This window comes from Myodes glareolus, chromosome 13 (genome assembly GCF_982192425.1).
Source record: "Myodes glareolus chromosome 13, mMyoGla1.1, whole genome shotgun sequence".
Lineage (NCBI taxonomy): Eukaryota > Metazoa > Chordata > Mammalia > Rodentia > Cricetidae > Myodes > Myodes glareolus.
The window spans coordinates 3,737,923-3,747,214 of record NC_142038.1 but is presented as its reverse complement, the minus strand read 5'-3'; positions in this window follow the sequence as shown (position 1 = coordinate 3,747,214).

The following is a 9,292-nucleotide window of genomic DNA, read 5'->3' as shown; positions in this document are numbered from 1 at the left end:
TTTTGTTGTTTTTGTTGTGACTTTGAAAGTGACATTTCTTCAAGGAACATCAAAACAGTTCAAAGTCTTTTTCTCAAGGAAGAAAATTCTTCTTAAGAACTTGCATTTTTTCTTCTCTAAGAAACATACTTTTAGCAGTTTCTATGTTGATGAGTGCAGGCACCCCAGCACCCCTTCTTCCTGCATTGTATTACACACTAATTCTAACATGACAAGCTTCCCACTGATTTGGCTTATTGCTATGACTTGTGCCTGTAACAATTCTTATATTCAGTTTCTCTCTCTCTCTCTCTCTCTCTCTCTCTCTCTCTCTCTCTCTCTGTCTGTCTCTCTCTCTCTGTCTGTCTCTCTCTCTCTGTCTCTCTCTCTCTCTGTCTCTCTCTCTCTCTCTCTGTCTCTCTCTCTCTCTCTCTCTCTCTGCTTCTTTCTATTAATGGAAAGCACACTTCTATTACAGGTGGAAAAGAACAAAGTTTGGGAGTTGCTAATCTTTGAGTTTGGTGCACGGAAAAGCTAAGGCATTTCAAAGACAAAGGCACAAGGACTTATCTTTCCAATAGTCCCCAAGGTCACGCCCCTCTCCAAGCTAGTAACCTTTTCTGTTTCTGAGTCATTTATAGCTTCTCATTTTGCAAAAATAATCCTTTTAAAGATCACAAAGACCAGGGATTTTCACAGAGGAGTTCTCAAGGGAGCAGAGATCAAGAAAGGGGGTAAAATCGGCGTCTGAGTGGCAGCCTCGGATCCCGGCCTCTGGTCCATATCATTTATGTTCTGGAACAGTGACTAACACTGGCATGCTGCAAGTTTTGAGTTGGTACCTTGGGAATAATAGTCAATGAGAATATGTGCTTAAAGACAATATATGTAAAGGCAGAAACAGCAAACGGTAATTTTTTACAATTGTGTTCTTAGATGTTCATAGTACATATTGTCCTTTGTTTATCCAACTTTTGTTTCTTTCTAAATTTTATTTGAACTTCATTGTACTCATCTGAGTTATGTATTTTGATACCTATATTCCTAGTGAAATGATAACTAGAGTCAGAACAGTTTACAAATCCATTGCTGCACATCGCTTATTTGTGCATGTCTGTGGAAGAGTGTCTGGAACCGACTCTTACAGCTGACTTTCACACACAGAGCAATATTATAAACTGCAGCTTCATCTATATTAGCTTTTAAGTGACCACAGCTGCATGTGTTTTAACCAACTTCTTCCTATTTCTCCATGGGGTTTCTGGTTACTCATATCCTACTCTGAGTTGATTCAATTCTTTTTAGATAACATTTATGGGTTTCAGTGAGTAAATGGTCAATGTGTTGAGAGTAAGTAACTTTTGAGGTGCTCAGATCTTAACAGGGTATCAATATCATCTCTCCCAGGCCTATAAAACACATAAAAAGGCATGAGAGAAAGAATGCAAGAGAAAGAAGATGGGGTGGGTGCTTTGAAAAGAAAAAAAGAAAAGTTGTTTTTAGATCATTGCATAGCATTAAAATAACTACCACACAGCAGCTGGGGTTGTCAATCGAACACTTGTAGAAAAGTGGATCTTCAACACTCTGTTACTGGTAGGGAAGACATTCATGAGACCATACCACTCCTTGAGGAGAAGTTAACCATAGATGGGGAAGTTTCTCATTTTCTTCAGTGATGTAGCCTCATGTAAGGTATCCATGCTTATACAAACAATCATAATCAAATTTCAAGGGTGAAAATAATAATTTTAAAAGACATGATAGCAGGAGAGGTAATAACTGAGAAGAAGAGGGACAGCAGGAGTAGGGGTGGGAAAGAGGCTGATGGGAGTGATATGGTCACAGTAGACTGTATTAAAAATTAGGTCTCAGGAGATGCCTCAGTGGTTAAGAACACTAGCCACTCTTCCTGAGGACCTGGACCTTTTACAACTCCAAATCCAGGGGATCTGGTATCTCTGGTCTCTGTGGGCACCAGTGATGCACCTAATACACTGTCATAAATGCAGAAAAGCATCTATACATATGAAACATTTTAATATAAATACTAAATGCAGATGCCTCTTATGAAAGACATTGTACTGTATTTTCCTTCTGTTTCTGGCTAATTTCTCTTGTATTGATATCTTCCAGAATCATCCCAGTTGATTCAAATGACTAAATTTCTTTCTTTTCAATGCTAAATGGTATTTGCGTGTGTATGTGTACAGTGTATTACTTCCCACTCATTAACTGAGGAAGATTTAGGCGGTTGCCACAGCTTAACTATTGTGCACAGTTGCAATGAATAAGGGGCATCAGAAAGGAGGAATAATGGCAGCCACGTCTTACAAGTATCTGTGGTGATTCTATGAAAGTAATGGACTCTGAAGCCTCTCACCCTGGGCCAGCTGTGAGGGTTGCCCTCAGCCAGTTCCAGTTGGCACATAATGTCATGACTGCTACATTTTTGATTTTTGTTCTCCGTCTGTGTGCTCTGCTATTTGATAGCAAATTTAACACACATGTCACTCAAAAGTGTGGGTAAATCCTTTTATGACAAAGCAAGTCATTTTTGCCGCCAAAGGTAGAGTTTGTGGATCTTAGTGTTCTAAGAGAGAGAGAAAAAGAGAGAGAGAGAGAGAGAGAGAGAGAGAGAGAGAGAGAGAGAGAGAAAGAGAGAGAAAGATCTTCTCTAAGTGAAATCAGAATTGCTGTGGCAGGATGTATAGAACACAGAACACATAACCAGCAGTTCTCACCTGTAGAGAGCTGCGTAATGCCGCGACTTAAAGTGTAGTGAGGAGCTACGGGCAGGCCTGCTTTCATCCCGCCCAGCTCCCGCACAGCTAGCTTAGCCCCGGAAATAACAATACACAAATTGTATTCATTTAAACACTGCCTGGCCCATTATCTCTAGAGAGTTAGTTACTGACTAACTCTCACATCTTGATTAACCCATTTCTAATAAACCACAAGGTGGTGGCTTACCGGAAAAGATTCAGCGTATCTGACCTGGTGGCTGGCTCCATGGCGTCTGCCTCATTGCCCTCTTCCCAGTATTCTGTTCTGTTTACTCTGCCTACTTAATTTTCTGTCCTATCAGAGGGCCAAGGCAGTCTCTTTATTAACCAATGAAAATAACACATAACAGAAGGGCCATCTACATCATTAAAGATGTGCTGGTTTCTGCCTTCCACCTTCCTGATGGTGAGTGCCCTCGGTCGTAAACAACTTCATATATGGCTAATGCTAAGGATCTGGCTTGCTACCGCATTTCTGGACCTATCTGCATCCAGATAGGTGGACTGTTGGGGTTGACTACTCAGAGGTTATTTAAGCTGTGGGCTGGCTTTCCTCGGGGCGAGAGGTCAGAAAGTTGTTCAAGGTTCCTGAATAAACTGCAGAAAGAAGAGTCTGTGTTGCGTCTTCCTTGCTGGCAAGGTGAACGCGACACTCACCAATAGTGACATTGTCCAAGTCTCACGGCATGGTTCCAAGCACCATGTTGTTCAAGATGTGCAGTCTTCCAGCCATGCAGGAGAGGAGGATTGCAGAATGATGGTGCTGGGAACTTCATTGTTTTCTATCCTCATCTAAATGCAAGCTGAGTTTCCACAAGAGGTATCCTTTCATATGAATAACAGGCAGATTTCAGCAACTGAAGAAAATGTTGAAATCATTACCCTCCTAACACTGTAAAACTTCACTGACTGATTCTTGTCCCTTCAGCTCTGGTTGCCTTTTATAAATGAGAAGTCATGAAATAACACTTGGTCACAGTATCAACTACAGTTTGTTCCGTGGGAAATTGCCTGCGAATGTAGTCATGTTGACTTTCAAACACATGCGGTGGCCAAATAAGCCAGACTAGGATTTTGAGACAAGTTTGGAATTTCTTTTTCCATGCTTATATAAACAAACCATATAATCAAAGATATATTTTGATTTGACTATAAGTCTCTATTAGTATGCAATGAACCTGTATTAGAATTTTAAAGCTTTACAGTTTTGAACATCTTTAAAATTTTATTTATTTATTTATTTAACAACCACAATTTCACCTCCCTCCTCTTCTCCTATTCTCAGTCTCCGTCCCTTCTGCACCACCCCCTACTAGAGCCACCCTTATCCATTCTTCCTCCATTTTTGTTCACAAAGGGGCAGACCTCCCATGGGTATTAACAAAGCATGGCATATCAAGTTGCAGGAAGACTAAGACCCTTCCCTTGTATTTAGGCTGGGCAAGGCAATCCACTATGAGGAATAGATTCCCAAGAGCCAGCCAAAGCATTAGGAACAGCCCCTGTTGTGGAATTCCCCTCTGTATGCTGTGAATATGTTTTATTACTATTGGTTAATAATGAAGCTGCTTTGGCATATGGAGGGGCAGAATATAGCAATGTGAGAAATCCAAGCAGAGATAGAGGAGGAAAGAAGGCAAAGTTAGACAAAAGCCATGTAGTTACCAAAGGAGAAAGATGCTAGAAACTTACCAGTATGCCACAGCCTTGTGGCGATACACATATTAATAGAAATGGGTTAATTTAAGATATAAGAGTTAGGTAGGAATATGCTTAAGCAATTGGCTAAGCAATGTTGTAATTAATACAGTTTCTCTGTGTTTATTTGGGTCTGAATGGACAGAAGGCACAGTCTCTACTTACAAGCCCCTGTTGCCACTGTAAGAAGTCCCACAAATAGACCATGCTACAAAACTGCCACATATATGCAGAGGACCTGGGTAGTTTATTCAGTTGTTAAAAACAAAGACATCAAGAAATTCAAAGACAAATGGATGGAACTGGAAAAAAAGTCATCCTGAATGAGGTAACCCAGATCCAGAAAGACAAACATGGTATTTGCTCACTCATAAGTGGAAATTAGATGTAAAATAACAGATAATTATGCTACAATCCACAGACCCAGAGAGGCTAGGTAACAAGTAAGGCCCAAGGGGAAGGTGGTGCATGGATCTCCATGGGATGGGGAAATTAAAGAGAGATTCTGGGTGAACTGTGTATGGGTAGGAATGGGAACTCAACGGTCTACATTTTGATCTCACTTAGATAATATATATGCTCATATACATATATATATGCATATATATATATCCATATAGATATTTTTACTTATTTTATTTTGGTATTTTGAGAAAGGGTATCATGAAGCCCAAGCCAGCCTCAAAGGTGCTATGTAGTAGAGGATACCCTTCAACTCAAGATCTCCCTGCCTGTACCTCCCAGATACTGAGATTATAGATGTGTGCTGCCATTTCCAGATAACCTGTACAATGTTTTTATAACATGCTTAACCATCATGCATGCTAGAAATCTAGAATTCTAATATGCTGTTAAGTGGGACCACAAAGATATTCCCAGGCTCATCCACCTTTATCTGTTGGCACAAACACACATACCTTCAATTTATATATAAATTTAGAGCTTTTATTTATGCATTCATTTATTGATAGTAACACATTCACCCATTCATTCCAGTCACTTATGGATTCATTGGATTCTGTTACAAAGGCATTTACTTAAGGAAGGAAAGAATAAAGGAAGGAAAACTGAAACAACTGCTTGGAGAGTGAAGTGAGAAAATAACTCATGGAGAGGAAGGATAAATTCAAACGTTGAGTTATTCGTAGAGCTTAGAAATCAAAGTGACCAAGAAAGTATATTCTGTTGTGCTACTTCGTGCTTTGGGGATCTGATCCAAAGGCTGGTGCATGATAGGCATTTTCTTTGATGGCTAACTTCGTTTTAAGTTTAAATTGACTGTGTTTAAGAGATCTATAAAATAAAAATTCCTTTAATCTGTAAGCCCCTTGCCCAAGCTGTCCTGTAATGTTGAGGGCAGTTCTTCGTGTAAGATAACAAGTCATGTGTTTTCATTTCTGTAAACTGGTTTGATTTCCCAATTGATCACAGGTAGGCAGGAAGTATGTCAAAGTGTGTGCTTGTCTGCAAGGATACAGAAGTACATAGTTAGTCTTGTGAGTTTTGCCTTTACAAGCCCCTGGCTGATGTAATTCAGTATCTTATTTTGAGCATAAGTCTCAGGTATGTACCTGGTCAGTACACATGGTCCTGGGAAGTATTTAATAAAATCTTTTATTTGCTAAATTTTATTAAACATCAGATTAGTAAATCTCTGAGTGACCCCATACCTGGAAAAGCCCCAAATTCTCATTTGATTACACATAAAAGGCAACTCACATTCTTAATGACAAACACAACATTTATGAAATTTTGACATTTGTTTGAAAATATTGTAGTAAATTTTTTTCAAATATGCTTATGTGTTTGAAATATAAAATTTTTTTCTTTTTCTAGGCCTCTTAAATACATTTTCAAAAGTGATCCTTATTTGCCAAAGAACTTAGAGAGAACTATGTGTTAAAGTTAATGTAAACTAAAGCTATATTGATATCCATAGATAGATAGATAGATAGATAGATAGATAGATAGATATAGATATATATGTTTTTTTCTTTTATATAGTGTTTTTGTTTTAGATAGTACCCTAACCCTTTTCAACCCTTTCAACCTTCCCTAAGGTCTACTTAGAGAAAAATTATAACAGACACACATAGTGTTTCAGGTTGTCATTATCCCACATTTAAATATTTATGAAATTCTCCTCCTTGGTTAAACATCAACAGTCAGTGTTGTGCTTACAAAGGTTTCACAGATTGGACTTCTGTGCAGCCTGATATCTGCTTTCTCCTAGGATGACGAAGGCCAGGCCCTGCCTTCCATTTGTGCTCTTGTACCATAAGCACAGCGTTCCAGCAGTTTGTTGCTGTGCAGCTTACACTGCTGGGCCTTTTCAGCAGTGGTTCCCCTTACAGAGGGCTCTAAGCACTTCGCTGAGTGTTCCTAACCACACGGAATCCGTGATGTGTCCTGTGGAGGGAACACATGTTAGATCAGCTCCTTCCATGAATGAGTTATAGTGCTGTCAGCTGTGGGCTGCGTATTAATGCATCAACAATACCTATATCTAAGTTATCTTTGACTAAAAACACACATAGAACAAGGTTATGTATTGATTACTTGACAGAGGAAGCCTAACGTGGATTTCCCTTAGGAGAGGGGGCTTAGTATTTCTAACGTATTTTTTAGAGAAGATGTCTACTATTAAAAAAGGCAACTTCACTGAACATAGCAAAATGTTTGCCTTATAATTCCAGTTTTTCTAAAAGTAATATAATGACTTGCTGGTGATAGTTTTGATTGTATTAAGCACAGTCTATTTCATTTGAATAAAAATGTTTTTCTCAACAACTCTTATTCATATATTAATTCAGATCCACCTTATTTATATAATAGCAAGGTTTCATTATAGTTATAGTACTACTAATTTTTACTTGTACAGACAATTTGCTAAGAGTTTGGGAGGTACTTAGATTACTCTACAGCACATATATTTTCTGTATGATGGAACAGTTGTGTAAATTCTTATTTTTCCCAAAACACAGAACATGCTGATTTGAACACATAAAAGAAAAGTTTTAAAATTCTCCCCTGTTAATTGCCTGTGAAAGTCAAGCTTAGAATTCTATACAGTAACATACACACATGCATACATGTGCATGTATAGATACACACATGTACACTTACACACACATACTCTATGTAGACCAAATGTTTCAGTGTTCCATTCCAATAGTGCAATAATGATTACATGATAATTTATTGGATGACTTGTACCTTAGAAGAACATTATCTACCGAAAGAAGATGTTCTTGTAATTACTTGGTTTATACGTTGACTAGAGATGAATGAATGCTGAATGAGGATGAAATGCGTTTGTATTATAGGCATAGATCTGCATGCAAGAAATGCAGGCTTTCTGACGGCTGTTTCCTGGGACAAAGAATTGTGCTGGAGATATATGGTTAGAAGTTAAAAGTAGACATACTTTATTAAAAAAAAGAGAAAGCACTCCCCAGAATGAAAGTAGGTTAATGAACCGAGGAAAAATCCCCAAAAGTCTTGGGGTTTGGGACTTGAGGCCCATGACCCTTTTTAGATCATTTGCATATAGTTCCCAAGACTCCTACATTTGTACATCATTATCTTTCCTTGTTCTGTTCATTACCTGAAGCGTAAGCAAGGAAGGGCTTCCAATCTTTCCTTTAAAACTGGTGTGGAAATGTTCTTTTTATTCAATGAAGGTTGGGAAGAGTGTCCAGGCCTCTGACAACCTTTTTTATACATTAATCTTAATGTCTCTAGTTTCTATTCTTCTGTCCCCCATCCCTTAGTGTGTGTGTGTGTGTGTGTGTGTGTGTGTGTGTGTGTGTGTGTGTGTGTCTGTTGCTTATAAAGCAGAATCTGAGCCAACAATAAGAGTCAAAGTTGGCTCCTATTTTCACAGTCAAACAAATCTAGAAATGTTACAGTATAAGAAGCGTTTAGTTTTTCCCCTGCTGGTAACTAAGATGGTCAGTGTTGGAGAGCAACTGAACCAATGTATGTTTTGAAGAACAAAAGGGAAGAGTATTGTCTGTTTTCCCCCTATTAATTATATCCAGTCATTATAAGCTTACATTGGCATGTAGCCTGTGATGGCGATGTTAGGCACACAGAACTTTGGATTATGGATCAGTAGCACACCTTTTTGTCACCAAACATTCTGACACCCTTTTATTGCTTCTCTCTGCATTTAGAGTTAAATGATCTTTTATTTCTTGTGTTGTCAGAGGTTACTTGTTCATTCCAGCAGCCCAGAACTGAAATAATCACACAGAAGCTATATTATTTGCTATACTGTTTGGCCAATAGCTTAAGTATATTTCTGACTAACGCTTATATCTTAAAATAACCCATTCCTATTATTTTATATTTTACCTTGAGGTTTGTGGTTTACTGACAAAGTTCCAGCTGGCATCTTGTGTCTTTATCCTCTGGTGCCTGCATGACTTCCCAGTGACTCCACCTACTCTCTCTATGTATCTCTTCCAGCCTGGCTATATTCTGTTACGCCATTGGCTGAAAGCAGCTTCTTTATTAACCAATAAAAGCAACACATATGTAGAAGGATTTCTCATACCATCTTTGGAATGAACTTCTCTTAGGATTATTATTTATTTTTTGTACTTAATTTATTTTCTTTTTTGAATTATTTTATTTTATCTCTTTATTTGCATTCCAACCAGAGTTCTCCCTCCCCCCTTCCTCCCACCTCATTCTCTTCTCCACCCCAGCCCACCCTTCTCTCCTCACAAAGTGTAGGGCTCCCATGTGGAGTCAATGAAGTCTGGCACATTAAAATGGGGCAGGACCAAACCCCTCTCCCTTGCATTAAGTTCGCACATGGC